Consider the following 25938-nt stretch of genomic DNA (forward strand, 5'->3'; position numbering starts at 1 on the left):
CCACCGCTTCCCCATATAGATAGTGTAGTATAGTTTTACCTGACCATTTAGACCTTTCCAAGGCGTAGGTGGGGTGGTCGGCTGCAGCGTGCAGCCCTTCGTTAATTGGGGCGAGATGTTCCGCCCAGTAGTAGGCCTCTAGGTTGGGGAGCGAGATCCCCCCACTGTATTGATGTCGCTGCAGGGTGGAGAGCGCCACTCTCGGCTGTTTCCCCAGCCACAGGAATGCTCGCAGGTCAGCGTGGATTGTGGCCAGGGTCTTATTCGGCAATGGATAGTATTCGTTCTGGAGCGCGTATAGGAACTTAGGAAGGATGATCATTTTATATAGTGCAGCGCGCCCCAGTAAGGTGAGCGGGAGTTGTCTCCACCTGTCCATCTCAGCCGTGGCCTCCAGCATAATGCGGGATAAATTGGTAGTGAAGGAGCGCGTCCTATCTAATGTTATGAAGACTCCCAGGTATCGGAAGCCGTCCTTGGTATGTATAAGAGACTCTGGTAAGCAGGCCCCTCTCTCCCTGCCTTGTGGATCATAGAGGATTGATTTGTGCCAGTTTATTCTGTGGCCTGCTCGCGCCCCAAAGTCGTCAAGCTCTCTGAATAGTGCCGGGACAGTCGTGTCTGGGTCTGTCACGAACAGTAGTACGTCGTCGGCATATAGGGATATTTTTTCCTGTGTGGCAACTGATCCCCCCCACGTAAACCCTTTGACCGTTCGGTTCTGTCTGATTCGTATCGCGAGGATTTCGATGGTGAGTGTGAATAGGAGGGGGGACAGTGGACAGCCCTGCCGCGTGCCTCGCCCGACAGGGAACTCGCGAGATAGCCTCCCATTGACTCGTACTCTCGCTCTCGGGGCCGAGTAGAGGAGCTGTACCCATTTTAAGTAGTTGGGTCCAAACCCAAACCTTCGGAGGGTCTCCATCAGGAAAGGCCAGTGGACTGCGTCGAATGCCTTCTCCGCATCCAGGGAGAGGAACCAATGGGGTTCGCTTCTCTTGGAGACCTCCTGTAGCCAATTGTGGGTGCGACGGAGGTTCAGTTTAGTGGCCCTATCCGGAAGAAAGCCGGACTGGTCCAAATGCACTAACTCAACTATGACCTGTTGCATGCGACGAGCCAAGACTGTGGCCAGAATTTTTGTCTCTATATTTAGCAATGAGATTGGGCGGTAAGATGAGCAGATATCCCTGGGTTTCCCCTCTTTGTAGATTGGCACAATGGTAGCCAGGTCCAGGTCCGGGGGGAGGCTCCCCGACTGGTATGAGTCGGTAAAGAGGTCCTTCATGTGCCGCTGCAGTAAGTCCGCAGTCCGTTTAAAGAATTCCGCCGGGAAGCCATTCGGCCCCGGAGCCTTCCCCGGCTTCATTGCCGCTATGGCCTCCGATAACTCCTCAAGGGTTAAGTCTGCCTCTAAGATGGCACTGGCGTCTGTGGACAGGGTAGGCACCTCCATGTCGCCCATGTATTGTTGGGCGTCCGCACTGTCCCCCAGGTCCCTGGCCCTGTAGAAGTCCTCATAATAGGATGCAAAGGCTTCCGCTATACCCTCATCAGTGGTCACCCTCCTGTCCCCAGTCAGCTGGACTTGATCCACCCAGCGCAACGTTCGCTCCTTCCTGCTCAACCAAGCCAAAAGTTTACCCGACTTGTCGCCCACATCGTATAGCCTGTGGAGAGTCGCCAGAGCCTGGGTGCGTGCTTCGTCTGTGGCCAACTCCCTATAGTGCCTCTGCGCGTCCAGCAGCCGTCTAAGGCGCACCTCTTCCTTCTGCTGGAGGTACTCCGTTTCCAGGGCCAGGACACTCGCCTCCTCACTCGCTATCTTGCCCTGTTGTGCGCGCCTGGCCTCCCCCAGCCTACTCTGAATGCGGTCACGGAGCACTGGTTTCATCGCCTCCCAAAGGGTAGCGCCGGATTCCACAGAACCCTCGTTCTCAGCCATGTAGACCCTAATGTCCGCCCGTACACCCCCGAGTATTTCCGGCGTTTGGATGTCCCATGCCGTCAACCGCCATTGCGGCCTCCTGACTCCCTTCATTCGCCCCAAGTGGACGTACAGCGGGGAGTGATCGGAGATCCCTCTCGCCTTGTATTCCGCTAGGTCACCCGCCGCAATCTCCTGCCGGGATACAAAAACATAATCTAACCTGGAGAAGACCTTGTGTGCCCCGGAGTAGAATGAGTATGTTTCTTGTGTGGGGTGAAGCCATCTCCACATGTCAGTGAGGCCTATGGTGGTCATGAGCCGTGCTAAGGCTGTTGTGTGTCCCCCTGTGCGTGGTGACCCCGATCTATCTTGCATGGCGCACATCACATCATTGAAGTCCCCTCCCACTACTTGCGTGGTGTCAGCCGTGTCCAGCAGTATGGCGGAGACAGCCTTTAGTGTGCGTGTCTGTAACTTGGGTGGGGCGTATACTGACAATAGCGTATATCTACGCCTTTTCCACATCCCCTGAACCCCCACATACGTGCCCTGCGGGTCTAGCCAGGTGCGTGTGATCGTAAATGGCACAGCTTTATGTATGAGAATCGCAACCCCCCTGGAGTCCGTTGTGTAGCCTGCATGCGCCAGTACCGTGTATTGCCCCCTTGCTATGAATGCGCAGTGATTCCCCTTTAGGTGGGTTTCCTGGAGGAGGATAATCTCAGGTGCCAGTCTCTTGAGGTAGGCTGTAACCAGACCTCTCTTAATTTTGGACCCTAAGCCGTTCACGTTCCATGTTAGCACCTTGACCCCTGAGTCAGTGCTGTGTGGCATATCTAATGGACTTGCCATCTTGCTTCGCATCGTCCCCCCCAAGCGGGGCCTTCGAGTAGGATAGACCTCAGGTATGGGCTGGCACAGCCCTGCTGTTCTCTGCTGAACCCCCCCCCTCCCCCCCGAACCCCTCAACAACCCCAACATGAGGTAAAAGATAATCCCGCTTGCCCCCCCCTCCCCCTCCCCACCTCCCTCCCCTTCCAGTCGCAGCCCCATACGGGATTGAACTATCCACGGGAGAAGGCCTGTCGCCCTCCCACACATCCCACCCGAATCAACCAATAACCAGCACTAAAAACACAAAGGACAATAGGGGGGGGGTGTGTGCCAACTTGCTTGCTCTGCATCGCCGAGCCGCCATCTCTTCCCCATCTCAGTGCACCATTGTTCATGAAAATGAGTCTTGCGTGTCCACATGAGTCCCTAGACCTGTAGAGCCTTGCTCCAGCTGCTGTATTTCTTTAGCCAGCGGGTGCAACGAATCACTTCTGCTGTCCTCCTCCTCTGCACCGGACGCTCTGCTCTCCGATTCCTCCATGTCTTCTTCTTCTGAGCGGATTCCATTTCTCAGGCTACTGAATCTCGAGCCCGCCACCGAGGCGCCGCCTGGGGACGTCGATCTGCCCCTTCCCCCGTCCTGCACGCCCCGCGGCCTATGTGGTGTTGCCGGTGTCTTCTGCTGAGTCTTTTGCGTTCTCCGTCTCTGAGGCTTCGGTCTCTCCCATCTCGGTCGTTCTCGCAGCAACCTGTCCTGTGCCTCACGTCCCGCTGCCTCTCTGCTATTTAGGATGGGTCTTTCCTCAAGCCACTGCCACGCATCGTCCGGGTTGGCAAAGAAAACGGATTTGTCCTGATAGATGACCTTGAGTTTGGCCGGGAATAGGAGCATGTATTGAATCTTTAGAAACCTCAGTTTTGCCTTGACGGCGTCGAAGGAGCGGCGCTGTTTCGAGACCTCCTGGCTGTAATCCGGGAAGATCATTATGGTAGTATTTTCAAAGCGGATCTCTCCCATCTTCCTGGCTTCACGCAGGATCAGATCACGATCTGCGAAGTTTAGGAACCGCGCTATCACTGGTCTCGGTCGGGCACCCTCCGGCGGTCTGGCCAGGAGTGCCCTATGTGCCCTCTCGATGATGAAGCACGGGGAGAACCGCGCCGTCGGAAAGATGGTTTTCAGCCAGTCGAGGAGGAAGGCGGTCATGCTCTTTTCCTCAAGTCCTTCCCTAAAGCCCACAAAGCGTAGGTTGTTCCGCCTTGACCTATTTTCGGCGTCATCAACTTTCCAGAGTAATTGACGGTGAGAGGCCTGCAGCTCCGCCATGTCTTTCTTGAGAGACGTGATCGATTCCTCGTTGTCGGTCAGTTTCGCTTCGGCCGTCGTGACCCTTTCTGCCAAGTTTCTGAAGTCCTGGCGCAGCAGCGTTACCTCGGACCCTACCTCACCAATCTTGGTTTCCAAAGCTGCTCGCGTTGCTTGGATGTCCGTTCTAGACGCCTGTATGGCCTCCAGCACCATGGCCGTGTCATTGCGGGCGCCAGGCTGTAGGGACTGCTGTTCCACCATCGGACGCGGGGCCGCAAAGTTGTCCATCGGGCCATTTTTTTTCTTGTTCCTGGGCACCACGTCTCCCTTTCCCATGGTTGCGCAGCCCAGTGGAAGGGTCTCCTCGTACTGTCCTCTTCCACCGTGTAGCGACGGGAACGGTCGTGCGTCTGGGACAGTCGCAGTTTATGGGGGGCCGCCTTCCTCCTGCGTCCTTCGGGCGGGTTATGTCAGTGTCCCCACCACCACTGGGCAGGATCCGTTCGCTACCCGGCTGGGAGGGGGGGGGGGGCCACCGCCGCCGGTGACTTCAGGCAGCCCTCACCGAGAGCCCCGAGATCCCAGACCCCCTGTGCTGGCACACGTGTGGCGGGCAGCAAGTCCTCACTCAGCCCGCTCTGCCCCCCTGTAGACTTGGGGGCTTCCCAGCACCACGAGGTCGGGCAGGCTTTCGCACTCCACTGCGGCCCTCCAATGCGCCGCCGTCCCCCCGGTGCTCCTACCTCGCGGCCGCCATGTTGGTGAAGGCGGCCGCCGTGTGAGGTGGTGTGTCCCGCTCCTGGCGCCGCAACGATCCCTGTTGCACCTCCGCCGCCTCTGCCGTAGGGCCCGGTCGCACCCCGTCTCGGGTGGGGGCCGCGGGGGGCACCTCGCCGTCACCAGTCTCCGCAATTTACGCCGGCCGCCATCTTAGGGTCAGGCGGCCGGCGGGCACCGCGGTCAGACTGCTGCTGCTTCCCGGGGAGACTGTACGGGCCGGTCAAACGGCCAGGCAGGTCGCGGAGCCACCGTCTGCCAGGATCACCCGCTCCGGGGGGCGCCGGGTGTGGGGGCGCGCATTTCACCGCCGAGCGCCTCGGCCGCCATCATGGACGCTGGCAGATCGCCGGAGCTGTCTTCTTCCCCGGCACCCAGGCGAATTCGGCGTCGGATCACCGCTGCAGCAGCTCGCAGCAGGTACTTGGGTGTCAGGACATCCGTGTGGTGTCGTTTCAAGGGTGTGGGGGATATGTAAAGTCGGATTGGTGTTTGGCTCGGCCGGAGCTCCTCTCAAGCACGTCTAGTCGGCCATGCTGCTGGCCACGCCCCCCTCGCCAGAGCAGGATTGTTGGGTCAAGAGAAGAAGTTTTCTAGCCACTCTTTCAGAATAGGGGCGGCTACCGCGGCCTTCAAAGCGGGCATGCAACCAGCAAGTGTTCAAAAAGTGGGACGTTAGGAGTCCCTTTGCTACAAGCTATACATTCGCCCATGAGCGGCCAGCGGTGCCACAATTTGCTGTGTCAATTCAGTTGTAAATATAACCGTCTGGACTTGCTTCTTTACGGTCGCGCCCCTCGCTCACTGCCCACCCCAGAGACGCTCTGCTGCCCGACTTCCACATCGCCTGCCCTGATTGAGCTCCTAACCACCCCCACATCGCCTGCAACTAAGAGCGCTTCGACGATTACATAGCGCCTGGTATCATTGGCTTATTTATTAATTGCTGCCCTGCATTACGGTATTTTGGCTGATCTGTGTGTTACTGTCGGCTGTGCTTCGATTTCGCTGCCATTTTGTTGTGCTGTTTACTTCTGCCCCGTGTCTCCTCCCAGCTCCCGCCTCCCAGCTGCCCCTCTCACACACTAGCATTACTATCGAGCCCCATCCTCCTTTCCCTCTGTGACCGTCTGGACTTGCTTCTTTACGGTCGCTCCCCTCGCTCACTGCCCACCCCAGAGATGCTCTGCTGCCCGACTTCCACATCGCCTGCCCTGATTGAGCTCCTAACCACCCCCACATCGCCTGCAACTAAGAGCGCTTCGACGATTACATAGCGCCTGGTATCGTTAGCTTATTTATTTATTGCTTCCCTGCATTACGGTATTTTGGCTGATCTGTGTGTTACTGTCGGCTGTGCTTCGATTACGCTGCCATTTTGTTGTGCTGTTTACTTCTGCCCCGTGTCTCCTCCCAGCTCCCGCCTCCCAGGTGACCCTCCCACGCTCCGCCCCCCTCCACTCTCCATTTATGACCAATGTCCCAACCCACAGCGTCCACGCGCTGCGGCCGCGCCGAAGGTGCGCCAAAGGTAAGCCCGTCTACGCCCGTCCGCGCCTGGACCATGCCCAGGGCCAGACCCCCTGACCCCCGCATCACCCACCCCTCCCGCATTACATACGCCGCCTCCACCCTCCTAGCACTTAACCCCGGCCGAGTCCCTAACTGCGCCCAAGCCGCACCGGGACACATCCATGGACCCTTCACCTGCCACTCCTGCAAATTCAACTGCATCAAAACCCACACAAAATCCACAAACACCAAACAGAGACCCGACACCAACCACCTTAAATGCATCCTTCTCAACACCCGCTCAGTTCACAAACACGCCATCGACCTTTGTAATCTACTCGACACCGTTTCTCCGGACATCGCCTTCCTTACAGAAACCTGGATGAATGCCTCATCAGCTCCCGACATCGCCATAGCCATCCCGGACGGCTACAAGATCATCCGTAAGGACCGCACCAACCAAACAGGAGGAGGCATCGCCATCGTCCATAAGAACACCATCCGCGTCACGACCAGCTCAGACGTCAACCTCGCTATCGCCGAACACCTTCACTTCCAGATCCACACCGACCCTAAGACCACACTCAGAGGCACCCTCCTCTACAGACCACCAGGACCCCGTACACTATTCAGCGAAGACATCACTGACTTCATCACCCCACACGCCTTCCCCTCAGAAGAATACATTCTACTGGGAGACCTCAATTTCCATCTGGAAAAGAGCAACAACAGTAACACTACCACCCTTCTGGACAATCTCGCCAATCTCGCCAATCTCGGACTCAAACAACTTGTTAACACCCCCACACACTACGCTGGACACACACTCGACCCTATCTTCACCTCCAGCAAGCATATCTCCTTCACTCACACCACAGCCCTCCACTGGACGGACCACAGTTGCATCCACTTCATTTACAATAAGACCACGATCCACAACCACCCTCAAACAACTTTGCGAAGAAATTGGAACAAAATCACCATCGACTAGATCTCCACATCGCTTCTTCAAAAACCCCCTGCCTATTCAACGAACCCTAACCAAGCCGCCATCAACCTCACACAATGGTTAACCCAAACGGCCGACAAACTAGCACCCTTGAAAAAACATCAAATCAAGCAAGGAAGCAAGAACGCCCCCTGGTTCAACGATGACCTTAGGAAATCCAAGAAGCTCTGTCGCTCCCTTGAGAAAACTTGGAAAAAAGACCCAAACACTATCACCCAAGCCGCCTTCAAAAACGCCACCCGCAAACACCACCAACTAATCCGGACAGCCAAGAAATCAGCACTCAAAGACCGACTAGACAACAACGACCACAACAGCAAGGAACTTTTCAACATCATCAAAGAATTCACCAACCCCACCGCCAGCTCCAACGACAGCCAAGAAATCAGCACTCAAAGACCGACTAGACAACAACGACCACAACAGCAAGGAACTTTTCAACATCATCAAAGAATTCACCAACCCCACCGCCAGCTCCAACGACATCACCCCCTCTCAACTCCTCTGCGACTCCCTCGCCTCATTCTTCCATGACAAAATCGCCGACATTCATAACAGCTTTGACAACCAACCCGTAAACCAGTCCACCCCACTCACCTCCGAACCTGTACCGCCTCTGAACAACCTTTTCAACTGGAACCCAATCACCACAGAAGACACCATTCGCCTGATGAACTCCATCCACTCAGGATCCCCTACAGACCCATGCCCCCATCACATCTTCAACAAAGCAGACTCCATTATCGCACCCCATCTCCGAGACTTCATCAACTGCTCCCTCAACTCCGCCACATTCCCAGAAAGCTGGAAACACGCCGAACTCAGCGCTCTTCTGAAGAAACCCACAGCTGACCCCACTGAACTCAAAAACTACCGCCCCATCTCGCTCCTCCCATTCCCTGCCAAAGTCATTGAGAAAGCCGTCAACAATCAGCTCGCCGCCTTCCTCGAATCCAACAAATCACTCGACCCCTCACTGTCCGACTTCAGAGCCAAACACAGCACCGAGACCGGCCGCATCGCAGCAACAGACGACATTCGAACACTACTGGACAACGGAGACACAGTCGCCCTCATCCTCCTTGACCTCTCTGCAGCCTTCGACACAGTCTGTCATAGCACCCTGATACAACGCCTCAGCAACATCGGAATTCAAGGAAAAGCATTGGACTGGATCATCTCGTTCCTCGCTGGAAGAACTCAGAGAGTCCGCCTCCCCCCTTTTAAATCAGAGGCCACTGAAGTCATCTGCAGCGTCCCGCAAGGATCATCACTCAGCCCCACCCTCTTCAACGTCTACATGAGCACCCTCGCAACCATCGCACGTCAACACAACCTCAACATCATCTCCTACGCTGATGACACTCAGCTGATCCTCTCACTCACCAAAGACCCAATCACCGCCAAAACCAACCTACATGAAGGGATGAAAGAAGTAGCCGAGTGGATGAAGCATAGCCGTCTGAAACTGAACTGGGACAAAACGGAAGTCTCATCTTAGGTACATCCCCTTCTGCCTGTGACGACTCTTGGTGGCCAACGGCCCTAGGAAAAGCTCCCATACCGACGGACCACGCACGGAACCTGGGCATCATCCTGGACTCCTCACTCTCGATGACCAGACAAGTCAACGCCGTCTCATCATCATGCTTCAACATCCTACGCATGCTCAAAAAAACATTTTGGTGGATCCCCACCGAAACAAGAAAAACGGTCACCCACGCACTGATTACAAGCCGTCTGAACTACGGAAACACCCTTTACGCCGGTACCACCGCAAAACTGCAGAAAAAACTTCAACGCATCCAAAATGCTTCAGCCAGACTCATACTAGACATCCCTCGCAAAGACCACATTTCCGGTCACCTGAAAGACCTGCACTGGCTCCCCGTCAACAAAAGGATAACGTTCCGTCTCCTCACCCACGCACACAAAGCCCTCTACGAACTTGGACCTGATTGTCTCAACACGCGCCTTTCCTTTTACACCCCCACCCGCCAGCTGCGTTCATCCAACCAAGCCCTCGCCGCTGTTCCGCGCATCCACAAAGCCTCCATGGGGGGAAGATCCTTCTCCTACTTAGCAGCCAAAACCTGGAATTCCCTTCCCATCCATCTCCGCCTCACTCAAAACCACCTAGCTTTCAGAAAACAGCTTAAAACCTGGATATTCGATAAGTAAACCTCCCCCCCTTCCTCAAGCGCCTTGAGACCCTCTGGGTATGTAGTGCGCTATATAAATTTTGACTTGACTTGACTTGTGTGCAGTGTTTAGTCTGTGGTGCAATCTTCAGGTCTACAAAAGCTAGAATGTGATTTGTGTTTTGAAAAATTTACGCCAATAAAAGTAAGAAAGTGAATTGTGTCTTTTCTTTTGACAGGGTCGCGAGTGTGGGTCTTGGGGCATGCAACCGTCTCCAGGTTGGGTCATTGGGCAGCGATCAGGAACTGGACGCAGGGTTTTTCAAACACAGAATGTGTGTGGTTGGGTTTCCCTGGCATGCGCTGGAACAGTCTATTACATAGAGTGAGGGAAGCGCTATCAGCAGTAGGGGCTCCGCCTCAGCACTTGGTCATTCACCTGGGGGTAATGACCTCACGAACCTAGGAAGGTCTACACTATTGCAGAAGATGAAAATGGACCTGGGGGAAATCTGCCGATTAGTGGGGGAATGTGAAGTCTGGTGGTCAGAAATCGTGCCACGCAGGGTGTGGCGGGGCGCCAAGTCTTGCGAAGCAATAGACAGGTCTAGGAGAAGAATCAACAGCGCGATGAAAAAATTCACCCAACAGAGGGGTATGGGTTTCATCAGACATGAAATGATTCAGGACAAGATTAAGGGTTAGTTTGAGGTGGATGGGGTTCAATTTTCACATGTCGGTTTGGACTTGTTCCTCTTGGACTTACGAGAAGCTCTGCAGAGCAAGGGTTGCGGGTAATTTAGGTAGTGAAGTGGTGGGGGTCCCGGATGGCGACGGTGGCCGCCGGCGGGCTGTGGCGGAGTTACAGGGCGATCCGGAAGCAGAGAGGTGCAGCACTGTACTTCAGCGGGCACATAGGGGTGCCAGAGCCTAAAACCTGGAACCTCATGGGAGGTCAGGGAACCCGTGTCGGTGCCCCAGTAGTCCTTCGGACGGTTGTGTGCCTGTGCAACCGGGGGTTTGCCTAGATACGCCCGCCCCGTTGTGTGCCATGACGTTGTATGTAATAATCCTGCAGCAACTTTCCCCAAACTAACATTGGTGTCTTGTGTGTTATTTTGTGGGATGTTTGGTTATGTTGCGGGGCGGGGGGTTCTGTTGACATGATGTGACTAAAGGCACCGCACTCTCAGCGCTGGCCTGGCTCTAGGCTATGAGCGACAACGATGATAATGTGTACACTACTCTTTTGTTGAGAGGAGCTGCAGCAAAGTGTACTTAGATTTCTCTTTTGCCCTTACACTGTCTGTTTTGTTGCTAGCCTGGCTGTCTCTCCCACCTATAGTTTGCTGTTATGTGATACTTAAGTGTATTTACTATGTACCCCATGCTGCTGGGACAGCAGGGAGAGTGAGACAGCAGGTCCCCGCTGCGAGGTGGGGGGAGGGCCGTGGGGGCACCTTGGGAGATTCTTTTGGACTTGGGTGTGCCGTCCAAGTCAAGGATTTCATAATGGCTCTACAGGGACATCACCTTCAGTAAGTGATAGTTTCCCTGAAGCAGAATCATTAGTGGCACAGTTAACTCTCTCAGGACATAATCTTCACCTTTAGGGTTGGGCTCTGACTGTTTGCTTCAGTATACATTTACGAGACCCCCTACTGAACCGCTTTGCACCAGAATTCCATTTTTAAGTGTTTTTCTTTTTTATATTTGCTTATAAGCTTGCCAACTCTCAAATAAAAATACCTGCCAGGGGACAACACAACCCCTGTAGTAGATGGTCTCATGCCTCAAGACTACAGGGCCTCCCAAGGATTATAATACAATTACTCTCCGTTTTATGTGCCATATTAAGGACTATGTTTAATGGGCAGTATATGCACAATAGGAGCTATTCACGCATGGTAGCATTACTGACTCTTGGGGCATTTACAGAACCTCCAGCACAGCTCAGTTTGCTGCAGTACTGAGAATGCCTGTTTCATGAAGTCTCTGACAACGAGTCTGTGTGTGTGTGTGAGGGGCAAAATAATGACTAGGGTTTATCCAACCATCAGCTCACACACGGGTTGTTACAACTCTCAGTTCACAGAGCAGTACGTCCAACACTCAACCCAAAAAAGAGGTAAATGCAATTCTCACCATGCTTCTGACAGTGGGACGTGACTGACGATCACATGCCTTGTCCCCCGGCCCATGAAAGAGTCACGGTGTCTGTCAGGGGTGTCTGGGAGAAAAGACACACAGAGCCGACATCTGTACTGAGCGATGATGATGTGTACACTTTAAACTACTCTGGTGTTTCCTCAATGCATTTTCCTTCTGCTTGGTCCAGAAACACCAACTCCCTTCAATCAGCCAAAACTGCGTCACTCACACCGGACAGACCATCCTATCTCATCAATTTGAAATTCAGACAGCAATCTGTCAGTAGAAAACTTGTGTTGGGACAAAATCACACCTGCAACCCGAAGAATGTAGAAAGATAAAATGAGGCTAAGTAACTGGTAAATGTTGCGATATAAAAACACCAAGCAACATAACATGATACAACATATCTGAGTGGCATGACATAAATGAATGAGCTATTGGCCAGTCTTAAAGGAATTGTCTAGTGTAGAGGGAAACCTAACAGTTATTTTATTTTCTTTCAGTCCTGCATCACTAACAATTGCCAACAATAGGCATATGATGTATCTGATCTTCAATGCAATGCATCTTTCCTGATTCATGGCCCTTGCTGTTCAGCCAGCGTGGATGTGCTGTAAAATGTTGGTATGTGTGGTGAGGTCCTAGAGTTTTGGGATGCCTGGGGAGTGCCAGTTGAGAGTATGGCTGAGCAGCAAGGAGGCTGCTCCTGGTGGGGCTCTCACTATCTTATCTACCAGAATAAACCATTACCTATTTACTTCTTGGCTACATGGACTTATTTACCCTTATTACAGCATGCAAGAATGGTACTTTGTTTGATTGTTCCCGCTGGGGTTTGGATATGTATTGTGACATCACCTACTGTATGGCTGGATTCTTTAGGCTTATTAGCTAAGTGTAGGGCAAGTTGGTGACTACATTTGATGCTGTGCGGTTTACATTATAGATCTTGCACACTATTCACAGTGCTGTTGGCCTTTTTTTGCCTGCTCAAAAAGATGGCTTTGAGACCCTAAAAAGCTCAATATGTGTCTTTTCAGTTCGGCACAAAGGCTTCACTGATGCCATTTTGGCTGATTGAAGGGAATCGGTGTTTCTGGGCCAAGCAGACGGAAAAAGCATTGAGGCAACAACAGGTCACTCACATAGACAGCTCCTACTCTTACACAGAGTGATTCTGAAGGACCACAGGGCAGCAGTTTATCTCTGGCTTTGCCCAAGCTGCACCTCTGATGATTAGAGCTATGAGGGGGGGAGCATTGTGCAGTTAGAGGGCTACTCACTCACTGGTGCCGGCCCGCGCAGGCAGGGACACTGCCTTATGATTCATGTGCTGCAGCAATTTTAGTTATCCTGGACGCCCCGAGCACAATGCTCCTCCTGTTGGTCTCACTTTTACTTTGTTCTCTCTGATTCACTACTCATGTCTATTTCTGGTGCTCTCTGAAAGAATGTCAATGGGTATATATGACTGGGTAGGTAACCTGGTGCTCTTTAAGGTCATCATCTACTATTTACTGTGCTTTGATAGTTGATACAATTGAATATGTAATGGAAAATGTGCTGTAAAATTCACTATTTTGGTCAGTCTTTTTCGAAAATTTTCTTGTGGGGAGAACCCTCTCAAACCCCCTAATAGTCGTCGGAATCGCTCGCTCGCTGCGCTTGCACACTACACGCTGGATGGGGGTTGGACTGGGAACATTTACAGTGCTGTTTTCAGTTCCCAGTCTGGCTCTGGACGGACTAAATGTCGGACTAAATTTCAAACAAAATGGCTGCTTTTGGTGGAAGTTTGGACGGGTGGCAAGTGAGTTTCAAACAGTTTAATCACGTGAAGGAGCCTATGACCAGAGAGGGCACCGGCCACATCAGGAGGCTGTCAGCATCTGCCAGGGCTTAAGGTTGCTGGAAGCATCCAAGCCCGGACCACTCTGGATGAAGAGAACATGAACAGAAGCAACATCTCATAAAATGTGCATAGCCTACCACACCGATGGTAGGCAAGAACTCTAGGTTTGAATATTAGGTCAGAGTACTGCATTTGTACGTATACCCAATTCACAAAGGGTTCGAATCACAAAAAAGATAACTTTCTTACCAATGTTGCTGCAAAAAGGAAGAAAGCACGTCAGTTCGGAAAACCACTTTACATCTGGGATTTAATATTTTAAATGTCCTATTACATCCAGAGAAAGTAAGATTACATTCTGGGACAAATGAAAAGAGAATACTCTAAGCCAAAAAACCCAATGGCTGACTGAAAGTTTCTCAAATGGCATAGGAAGCATGTAGAAGCTGTGCGCCAGAGAGGAGATGCATGACTGTAAAATGCTGGGGGAGCTGAGGTAGTGTTGCGACGGTCAGGGCTGTCGTTTGGCAGAAACCAGTTGGATTCCAGTTCCAAAAGTCAAATCCATGCTCTTGGGAACATGGGGTTTGACCCAGAGCTATCCGGGTGGAGTGTGCGGACCGCAGGACACATGAGGCATCACCCACAGACAATGTGGGTACAATGTGTAGCAATGTGCGGGGGATCCGGCCAAACATTAAATACCTCAATTTATTTATTTTTTGTGTTTTTATATAGCACGAACTTTACCCAAAGGTGTCAGAGAGCTTTACAATAGAACCAGTTACATGACAAAAAGACGTCAGAGTGCATGAATTACATAAAAAATACAAACAGATAAACACTACATTTACATAAGAATGGTAGTAAGTACACACATGCTAGTGTTAGAGTTACATATAAACAAGTTGCAAATTCACTCAAGGTTACATTTTAAGAAAAGTTGAAGTGATTAGGGTTGGACAAATATATATTACATATTAACACAGCATGATCTTCTCGCAGTTGCTGGGATTCTTGCTTTCAGCCCTGCCTTCAGGGTGTTGTTGCACTCATGGGCATTTATCTTGGGCCTAGAGGGATCCCCAACCTGGTGATGTCCAGATGTCCTCCATGCTTGTTGGGATGATGGCTTGCCAGTCGGGCACTAGCACAATCTGTTGGCCATCAGTCCACCTCAATGCAACTGCATCAGGGTAGCAGGTCGACTCTGCCTCATCGTCTCCCACGGTTCTCAGCCATCTGTGCATGTTCCACAATGTCTGCGGCCACATACATGGCTGCACCACAGGATTCGTGGCGCTGCTGCTGCCTTATTCTCGGCTGTCTTTGACCCCACGACGGACTCAGTAACAAAGGATGCTTCCCCAGGGCTGGCCCAAGTCCACAAGGGGCCACCCTCTGAATCAGCTGTGACTGAGGATCAGGGATGGTCCGGCCTCCTCCACAAGCCATCGCTGCGAGCCGGGGCCACGGCCTATCCAACGGCCTGAGTAGAAAAGACCAGCCGACGTTCCGTTTTCAAAAATGGCACGTCCATGCATCGGCGAACCAGTCTCCTCTACGTCCTCCGAGCTAGGCCTACTGCTGGCAGGCCGCAATGTCCACATCTGCGCCCAAGGCCATAAAAAACCAAAACATTTACTTAACATCAGTATTATTTTTCTTAGCTGTATACATGGAGCTCACACCTTGCTGCAAGTTTCAGCAGCTCAAAAACGGAATAAATATGCTCAGTGTGCAACTTCACAAGCCACCAATAAACAACTGGGATTTCCAATTGTTTACAGTGGCCTACTAAGTGGCAGTAGCTTCAGTAATGCCAGCATCATGGTCCACTGCCACTATTCTTCCCATTTTCAAGAAAGGATACAGGGACAGTTCACATTGCTATCGTCCCATATCTCTTATTGATGTGTCAGTGAAGGTCTTGGGGCGAGGGGTTTTAAACAGGCTGTCGGAATGGGCAGAGGTCAACCAAATTATAACGGATGTCAAATATGGGTTCCGACCTGGTAAATCTACTACAGACCAATGCCTTAATCTTTCTCTTATCACCGCTAAATACACATTAGCAAAACTAGGGGCATTGTATTTAGTGTTTATGGACCTCACTTCAGCCTTTAACAGGATGAACTGTTGCAAACTATGGTCACTCATGGGAGAGCTCGGGGTGGATCCAGCTATAATTAACACCTTAATGGCCCTACACTCAGTTACCACAGCAGTGGTCAGATAAACACAGGAGGGGAAGACCAGGGACCATTTTAACTGTTCTAGCGGGGTGAGACAGGGCTGCACATTAGCACTGTCTTTGTTTACATTATATATCAACTGCCTTAATTCTGTACTAATGGCCCTACAAACAGACACCCCAAAGATAGGTACAACAGCAGTCCCTGTTCTGCTTTATGCAAATGACACTGTACTTCTCGCTCGCACCCTAAATGGTTTGCAGCTTTTAATAGACGGTTTTGTGACCTTCATGAATAAGATGGATCTGTTTCCTAATCTAGCCAAATCATATATAATGGAAATTGGGAAGAAGTCCAGGAGGTCACACAATTATACAATAGGCACACACATCTTAGGGAAAGTACCAGCCTTCTCATACTTGGGCATTTTATTTGATGGAAAACTGAATTTTAAACACTTATTAGAGGAGAAATACCTTGCTCAGATAAGATCCACAGGAGCATTAGCTAATTTTGCTCATAGATTAGGCCGTTGGTCACCAGGAATGATTTTAGAGTTAAACAAATCCATCTGCTGCTCTAAAGTCTAATATGGTAGTGAGGATTGGGGATTTAAGGCGGATTTAAGGCGGTTAATAAATTACAAATTGAAGAGAATACAAATTTTAGGCGCTTGCTGAAAGTCCCTCACAGCAACCCTGCTTACAATGTTCACAAAGAATTGGGGTCTAAATATATTTCTGAGATGGTGGCGGTTAAACCCCTATTGTGTTGGGCGAAGATCTGGGCAAACAAAGAGGTAGGTTTTAACAGACTGGTTATTCAGGACTGTCTTGCCCTTGATCACGCTCTTAAAATCCCATGGTTAAAATATAGAAAGGCCACCCACTCCACACTAGGGCACGTAGATCTTTTTACCAACCGTGAAAAGTTGGGAAATCAGCTAAAGGCACATATTAAAGGCCTGTTTTATATGTATGTTAAGGCGCAACGTGAGGATAGTGAACTTTACAAGCCCACATTTAGAGAACACATTTTAGTTAAGTCATTGCAGGGCTTGGAACCATCTGCCATAAGGAATCTCTATTACAGACATCGCAAAACGGGATTCATGCAGGAATCGCAAAATAAAATGCGATTCCTACACATTCCTTATTTGCGATTAGCAAATTGCTAATCGCAAATAAGGAATAACTCCCCATTCATTCCTATGGGCCTTTAGGCCTTTAGGCCCATAGGAATGAATGGGGAGTTATTCCTTATTTGCGATTAGTAATTTGCTAATCGCAAATAAGGATGCGATTTCAAGGGTGCTAGGGGTGTCCAAAGGACACCCTGTAGCACCCCTAAAAAGTAATCTACATTGGTGTTGCGCACACACATGTCCAAAGGACATGTGTGTGTGCAACATGCAACTAAGAGAAATGCATTTAAAAGCATTTTTCTAAGTTTTCGCTATTTACCACGAGGTTTGACCTCGCGGTAAATAGCGGCCCGAAATTGCGAATTCGCAATTTATAAATGGTTAATGAATTGCATTTAAGGAATCTCAAATAGAGATTCCTTAAATGTAATTCCTCGCAATTTAGCGAAATCGCATTTACCGATTTTTGCATTTGGGATGATGAATCCCAAATGCAAAAATTGCGCTCGCAAAGGGCCAGATTCTGAGAATCTGGCCCTTTGCGAGCGCTATTAAGCTTCATGAATCTGGCTGCATATTTGTCTCTCATAACTAGTGCACATGACAGATTTTCAATTACACGTTATAAACTAGATTTATTTAATCATTTATTGGCTGAACCCTCTAGTTTTATTGTGCACACAGAACATAGAGCACCCTGTGGCTGCGACAATAGGTCTCCACAGGATACCTTACCTTTTGTCCTCCTCTGTCCGCACTACCCATATCCCAGAAGAGTATTCCTGAAGGGTCTTTTAAGAAAGCCTAGATGCAAATGGGCACGTGTTGCCATACTGTTTTTTTAGAATTGTCATCACATGTTTTTACACTCTTTGGTGTTTCCAATTTTTTAGGATCTGCTTTAAAATTAAGAGCCACGAGGGGTTGTTTGAAGCCCATAAGAATTCTTGCTATTTTTCACTAAGTTTTTGCTGCTACAAATGTATTAGTCAAGTATTCTGTTGTTTTATATTTTTAATCTGCATTGAAACTTGTTGGATGAACTTTGCAAATCAAGCAACAGTGGGGGACTATGACAGTATATTCTTTTGGTTTTAATGTGTGTGGGGCTGCTCTTGTGAATTCTGCCTTTGCCTGATGTATGTATATCTTAAGAAGTTTCTTTTATGGTCATATTTTTTGTATGCTAAATAAAGATTAATATTATTACTAAGCAAGATGTAATTATGTGTGTGCTCTGCTGAGATGTCAAGTGTATTTTGTTATGCTTTTGTATAGCACATGCCACTTTCTTGTATAGTTACAAACATCTTCCAATAGATGATTTCAGTAAGGAAAATGGGTTCTTATCCATGAAAACTGAGGGTTCAGCTTTTTCATTTAATATATTTGGACCTTTCCCATGGTATGTGCCTCTCTAATGGAGTCTCACCCACTGGAAACTCTGTTGTTAAAATTAGATTGTGAGCAACAAACTATATTGCGTGCCTTTTAATATAAAGTCAGCTGTTTGTGGACCGCTAGGGTAAGTGGTTGTACACAGGCTGCCATTGACATGTACAGAGGGTGTGCGCTGTGCACCTTGAGTCTTGTGGATTGTATGAGTATGTCTCTTCTGCTTTACGGATGTACGGCTTTACGACGCGTACTTTTACAACGCGTGCCGTTACAACGCGGTTTTTTCAACGCAAGTCGTTACCACGACTTGCGTTGGAGGGGGTGCGGACTTAGGAATTTTTTAATTTACTATTCCAACACCAGCCTACGTACAGTAGGGAAGGTGTTGGATAGTAAATTAAAAAATTCCTTGTCCTGCAGCGCCCTCCAGCACAAGTCGTGGTAACGACTTGCGTTGAAAAGACCGCGTTGTAACGGCACGGCGGTGTAACAGCCGTGTCGTAAAGGCTGTTCCCCCTGCTTTACTGTAAGGTCACAGAGTCCACGTTGGATCTTCTCTGTGTGACTACTTTTAATAACCTGCACTGAAGATTATTGTAAGAGCATACTGTGAGACATTCTTCATTGTAGAACACTGGCTGGGAGTGGAGGTTTGTGCTCCAGGGCTGCCAGTTGGCTCGTGGTTTCCTCTTTGGCTGTGTTCACCTAATACATTTAATTGGCGACAAGAGCCACACCAAGAGGGAGAATACGTCACTGACACAAATGTTGGTGCAGTCCTGTGAGTGGCCAGCAATAGAAAGCTTCTCACTTTAACCGCGTCTGCCATCTACTTTATAGCAAATTAAATTCCCACCAGGGGAAATCTAAAGTTTAAGATAATTCACCTACAGAGCAGCCTTCGCCTGGAAGGTTTCCTTAAACTGTATTCCGGTGCCAGTACCTCTCACAGGTCAATTTCCTATTCAGGCATGGTGCTGCAAGCGTACCGGTCGTCACCCTCACAGACACATTGTCCAGCTGGTTCTAAGGACTGTGGGCAGAAGGAGATCCACTGCCACAAAACTTTGTGATTGACATTGAAGAGTGCCCTAAACAGATGGTAACTCCAGGGGATGGAAAGGGAGGGTGAATGCAGTAACCATCAAGGAAGAAGTCAATCACACTGAATAATTCAATTTACAAATTAGTGAAGTGGGAAGCAAGGATAGGAATAACATTTATTACAAGGTAAGAGAGGGAAGAGCAGTGGCAGATTCTGTTGCACATTATATTCTCCCTTGGGAAATGTTAGAAATGGGGGTCTCTAGTTGGCAGAGGTAGGCAGATTTGTCCTAGTTTGGATCCTCCTTCGTAGTCAGGGTAAGGGGGATCCACTTCCAAAATAACCCCAGCTCACCCCCTTGGTAGCTTGGCACGAGAATATAGGCTTATCTCAGAGGCAGAGTGTAAAGCATTTGTGAACACGAACAGTGAATACACTGTAAAAGGACACCACACCAGTTTAGAAATATAAGTAATCTTTATCTAAACCAAACAAGACCAAACCGACAAAAAAAAACACAATACAGTAATAAAAAGTTTACCTTTAAAAGGTAGAAATAGTTCTGTTCAAAGCAAATTGCAAATGCAACACTTCTCATACAAAGTACCTGGGATGCGTTGCGCATTCAAACAAAAATCATTGCATTACGCCCAGGAAAGGTGATGCGTCAGTTCCTTACTTCAGGAGAGGTGATCGGTTGGTGTTTTACTGCCACGCATGGGCGGTGATGCATCGGTTTCTTATTGTGCGAGGAGGTGATGCATCAGTTTCTTACTGTGATGTGTCGGTATCTTACTGCGACCCCGGTGTTCTTGCCGGCGTGGTGCCCAGATGCGATGCATGAGGATTGAGGATGTGTCGGATTCTGATGCAGCTGCAGTCCCATGCTGCATTGGTTCTTGCAGCCGCACAGCAGGGCCTGCATCGAAATCAGTGATCTCGGGTTTTGGCAATCGGTGCACAGGATTCGGTGTGCCGCGATTTCTCGAGCTGCGGCAGGTACTGCATTGATTTCTTTGGCGATGCTTCAGAAACAGGTGCGGATGCGTCGCGCTTCTCGAAGTTGCATTACTTTTCCAGCTCCTCGTGGCAAAACAGCCCCCAGAGGTCCAATACAGCAACAGGCCCCCTGTGGCAGGTCAGAACTCCAAGCAAGGAAGTTCAGGGGAGCTAGTGTTGATGTCTTTGTGTCCCAGAGACTTCATAACAGGAGGCAAGCTCTATTTCAAACTATTGGAGATCTTCCTCAAGCGGGGGTCACAGCACGCAGCAAAGTCCTTGTCCTTTCCTTGGCAGAAACAGCCACTGCAGGCCAACCCCAGACAGCAAACAGCAAAGGGGCAGTACTCCTCCTCAGTTTCTCAAGGTATTCTCCTTGGCAAAGGTTTCTCTTTATTCCCAGAAGTAATCTAAAAGTCTGGGGTCTGTACCCCTCTTTTATAATACAATATGCTTTGTTGTCTGTGGCAGAGAAGCTCTTTGCCCAGCCAAAACCAGTTCTGGCCTCTCTGGTGCAGCTTCCTGGCAGGAGGAGGAGACAGCATTATCCAAAGCAGACCAGACCCATTCAGATTTGAAAGAAATCTCCTCCCCCTACTGAAAATGCAGCACAGGTCTAGTCAACCCAGACCTGACTTACCCTGGTAAGGCAGGACATACCTAACCTCCCACTCCCCACAGGTGTGTGCTCGCGCTTTGTCGTAGCCCCCCCATGGCACCTTGGTATTGCAGAAGGGTCTGCAGATGCTTTTGCAGCCCCTTCTGTAACACTGGTAGCGCTGGCACACCTGTAGCACCAGCCCTCTCTCTAGAGGACATTCCTGTATTACTGATGCAGGTGCAGAGGCAACATGCCCTAGGGAGGTGCACTGACTTTGCGCCATGAAAGGTTGTGCACTGTTAGTGCACCTCCTTAAGGCAGTTCTCTCAATGGGTGAAAGGGAGTTCAAAAGATTTCACAGACATCCCCCGAAAGAGGGTGCCATTGCTTGCAACACCCGCCTGCAAAGGGATCTCTCTCACCCTCTTGAAAGTACATTTGGGTGCCGCATACACAGTGCACTCAGCACTCCATTTGTCCCATTCAACCTTGAGTCTGGCCCGGGCTCTCAATGTCTCAAGGATATGAATTGCCTTGAGTAAACCATCAGATATGGATATCAACCAGGATAAACAGAATGGCATGCTAACGCAGAGAAAACACTATTCCATTTGCCAACTGTATCCATATCATGGGCTGAAGAGTACGAAACATATGTTTGTTGGGTAAACCTATGCCAACAGGTAAATTGGTTTGTGGAATAAGGATAACTGAATAATGTGTTCTGAAGAAATTCTCAAAGAAGGAAATGTGTTGGCTGTTTATTTTGGCTACAATCAAATTCTTCTTTCATATGAAGATTGAATAAATAAAGAATGGGATAGTAATCATCTTATGGACCATCCATAATTACACCATTGAGAAAGAACGTGAAGGTTTGTGCCATTCAGGGTGGCTTCGCACGTGGAGATCTAACATATTTGACATTCTATTATACATACTCACAGAGAGCTGAGAAAAGACATTAAATTAACAATTAGGGATTTAATTAACAGAGGGTTTGTGGTGGCTGTTTCCTCATACTCGTGCACCTGTCTTTCTTTGAAACTTAATTGATTTTTCAATGACTGTTGCTGATAGTGGTAGGTGTGGTCTTTGTGTCGTTTGCCCCAGCCTTCTTATTATGATAAAGCCATTTTTGGAGAAAAAATCAAGAGAGTTCTGTTTAAAGCAGGTGTGCAGGCATGTATGTAACCCATTTCCACCAGGCCTCGGCATAGATCACTATGGGAACATTGTGGTGACCGCCCATCCGGACGAGACACACTCCACACGATTCTCCCTTTTAACCACAAACTGCTGTCAGATTATGACTTGACCACGTTTGACTGCACATACTTCCTGAAACATGGTTATGCAAGCATTTCCGCAAACACATCACATGCACAAGGAAGAACAAAAATATGTTAGGGTACTTTCTGTGGCACTGGTTTGAGACTTATGTGTTTAGCCAGAATATTTTAATGATTTTAATTGGTGATGTTTTATTTTGATTTGTTTCGATGAAAGTGAGTATTGTTATGATTTTGATTAACCAACAATAATTTTCTTTTAACTGTGACTACAAGTTACAATATTTGAATCATATGAACAAACCATGTTGACAAGCTCCTTCTATTTCACTCCAAAATCACCTGTAGAAATAGAGAACTTGCTAGTGAAGATTTAGTGACACTGATCTAATCAGAAGGTGTAGCCTTCACAGAGTAATAATGATAATCTCTCACCCTTTCCATTATTTAAAATTGTGATGCATCACTAACTTACTATTTTTTTGTCTCATGAAATAGTCAGTGCTTCTATTGTAAATAGACTGACTTGACAATATCAGTTTCAAGTTTAAAGAAGATTCATTATGCACATTAATTTCCATTTAAACAGAGAACAGTTAAAACACAGATCAACATAAACAATTATTGATGAACTGTTTATTTTAAGGAAAGGCCGAAGAAAAATGCTACACAAGCAGACAGATCATAAAGCATATGAAACCAGTTCTTCCATGTTAACACACAATGGATTGGGTTACTTAAAATGTGTTTTAATAAACTTTATGTGAATCATATCAAATAAATCAGCAGATTCCTTGTTTTCATGATTACACACCGCAGCATAGTCATACAAATTCTGATGTGATATTCACGGTAGCAAGTCTGGTTGCCTGCTTATAGATTTAGCTAACCTCAGCATTTGGGGATGTCACACATTACTCAAGCATTCGAAGTTGTTGAAACCTGGGCAAAATATGATGAATCCACATAATCTCTTAGCCAAGGTGCAGAGATTAGGGGCTTATATCACCTGCTCATGAACAAGGCCACTGGTATTCGGGTCCTGATCTTATGCATACATTCCAAGACATTCATGAAATCACAGTTCCCTATATTCACAAACAAGATAAATATTGTCACATTTCCAAATTATTAACAGAGCAAAAAATTCACATATCACTTAAAGTGTTACACAACTAAATCATCTTTTGCAAGTCTTTTTTTCCGTATTTAAAGCAGAATATGAAGTAACCATGAACTTAATCACCGGATCAACTGAAAAAGTTAATCACACTCCCTGTACTTCTCTGAGGCCTAAAATAGATGTGTTATTTATGTCCTCGTAATCAATACTAACACATTAAGACACACCTCTGAAAGAGACAGACTGGTGTCATCTTCTGGATATATTATACAACAACCTTACAAGAATTCTCTGGGTGAAAGCCCATTTTAGCATAAACAGTAAACCAAAAACAAGGAGGGATATTCTCAAGACCTTGTGATAATTATCGCAAAATTAGCTTAGCGCAACTGTGCACATCGCAGTCTATAATGACAAAATAATACTGTGTTAACGTTGTATTGCCAACCCAGTGGAGCCATGCTATAATCTCATGATAAAGCGCCAAATGACCAGGTTAAAATCAACGCAATGCCGAAAAAAGCGAAACACGAATGCGAAAAAAGTTGCGATGCCCCAAATCGAGAAACAAAAATCAGTGAAAGGCCTGCAATTCACACACGTCATGCGGGAAAATGCACTATAAAAGCAACAAAAAGAAAAGCACACCAAAATCAAAATAAACTCCGTAGCATCATGGATGCACCCGAACGGAGTGCAGAGGACAACTTGAACCCCACAAGCCCTATGGAGGACCAGCCAGAAACCTTGTGTTCAGGGAAGGGCAAGAAGAAGAGGAAGAGGAAGACAGGGTTCAGTCTGCAGGAAAACCGGATCATCATCACGGAGGTGATAGAACACTACCAACAACTGTTCATCAGCTCCACTGTGTCATTGGCAACACAAACGGAAATATGGCAGTCCATCGTGACAAACGTGGATGCAGACAGAGTGTTGACGAGGTCAATGGAAGAGGTCAAGAGGCGCTGGCATGATGTGAAAAGCCAGACCAAGCAGAAACTTGCTGCCAACAGGAAGGCAGCAGAGGCAACTGGAGAAGGGAGTCCTGTGCCACAGGAGGAGCTGGAGGAAATGGTGCCCACAGTCATCAGTGTGGAGACGGTGCAAGGAGTTGGGAGTCCGGACATAGCTCGATATGACCGGAGACTGGAGGAAATGGGGGATATGGGCACGACACGATCCACAACCTCAAAGTAGCAGGGCACACTCTGACACATCCACATGCAGATACAACCCCTGATGTCTACAATACATCTGCAGACAAACAATGCACAAGAGTACAAAAACCGTCCAAGAGCACAAATGACCCAAGTCGCCAACATCTCAGCACCATAAAAGCGCACAAGTCAATGGTACACTGCCTCAAAGTGATAAGGGGGCTGCTAAATCTGAGCTGCAGGGGTGACTCTCCCACAATGCAGCACACACAAAGCAATAACAGCACAACAACATCAAAGACAATGTGGCACAAAGCGCAACACTTTCACTACAGGACAGAGGGCACAACTGGTGCAGCTTGTGTGTAGAAACTGGCCAATCACATCTGCCATAGCAGAACACTGTGAGATGATAATGTACGAGTACAATCTCACATCCTTCTTGTAGTCGAAATGTCCACTGTCTCCCATCAAATAGCCAGCTCCTCAAAAACTGTCACAATGTACTTTGTCATGCTAACTGTCTGTAAACATGTGCAATGCGTCAACATAGATGGAACACGGCCCGACAAGCACAGGAGGATGTGGCAGACGTGACCCACGCACATTGCCGTAGCGCCCCCTGGTTGCCCCGCCCACCCATGAGAGGAGCTGCTTACTGATGGCCGCCGTCTCCATTTTCGTGTGCCACACTATACGAGACCTGCATTGACCTGCATTGGCCTGCATTGCCCCCCTTTTTGCTGCTCTCCGCTATTTGTAGGTCACTGTCACAGCCACTATCTTGCCTGTCTTAGCTCTGTTTGACAAGCAGAACGGCACAGCCTTGCAGGAGATGCTGAAAGACGCTGCGACTGACAGCAAGGTCTCGGCGAGGGACTCAGCAGTAAGCGCAGGGCAGCGGGGGGTTGAAAAATAGAACTCTGCACTCTGCACACAGGTCAGGATTGCCCCCCCCCCCAAAAAAAAATACGGGCAAAAGCAAAGAGGCTGACCTAATGCGACACGGACCTACGAGGGAGCCTGAAGCTGAACTGAGTCTGAATTAGTCAAGGATTTATAGTAAGTGGCATGAGGTGCAGTGTCTGCATAAAGCCCATATACATTTTTAAGGTACTGTCTGGAAGGCACTAAGGCCACTACAGCAAGGCTCCCTGCACATCTAAGTGCCCATGTGCTGGGGAGGTTTATCTCCAATTCATTACGCCGCTGGGCGCTCTGAGGTTATTTAAATGCCGTGTTTGAGGAGGGGAGTGCAAGAATTTAAAGAAGGTTTTTAAAAAAAACGTATTGAATGATTGAACTTTCCTTGGCAATCTCTGTAAACCCCCAGGTCAATACTGTGAAGTGTCCTATTTGCTACATCTACTCTTTACATCTATTCTCTGACCACTACTCTCCTTGTTCGGTGCACACTCACCGCCCCTCAAGGTAAGGCGCTCAGATACTCTGTAGCCACTCTTTGA

Source organism: Lissotriton vulgaris, chromosome 2_1 (assembly GCF_964263255.1).
Source record: "Lissotriton vulgaris chromosome 2_1, aLisVul1.2, whole genome shotgun sequence".
Lineage (NCBI taxonomy): Eukaryota > Metazoa > Chordata > Amphibia > Caudata > Salamandridae > Lissotriton > Lissotriton vulgaris.